The following is a 358-nucleotide window of genomic DNA, read 5'->3' on the forward strand; positions in this document are numbered from 1 at the left end:
TTTTGAGCAAATTGTTCTTCCACCCAAAGTTATCAGAGAGAAAAACAAGATCACTCCATACTGAATAAGTAAAAATACAATGAGAAGAGTTAAAAGTTATAACACATATTTACTGAGCACAAGCACACCCAGTTTGATAAAACAAACACTACTAGACCTAAAATATCAGACACATATTAAAACAAGTTTAGTGAGGGACATCCAGAATGTACTGTCACAAATATATTACCTGGAAAAATATAAAAAAGATATATCAAAGCTAAACCACACATTTAATAAATGGACAACAAATATCTACAAGTGTTTTATTTACTAACAACCTAGTTAATGCATACTCTTATTAGTAGCCTGTAGAATT

This window comes from Octodon degus, unplaced genomic scaffold (genome assembly GCF_000260255.1).
Source record: "Octodon degus isolate 3935 unplaced genomic scaffold, OctDeg1.0 scaffold00363, whole genome shotgun sequence".
Taxonomy (NCBI): domain Eukaryota; kingdom Metazoa; phylum Chordata; class Mammalia; order Rodentia; family Octodontidae; genus Octodon; species Octodon degus.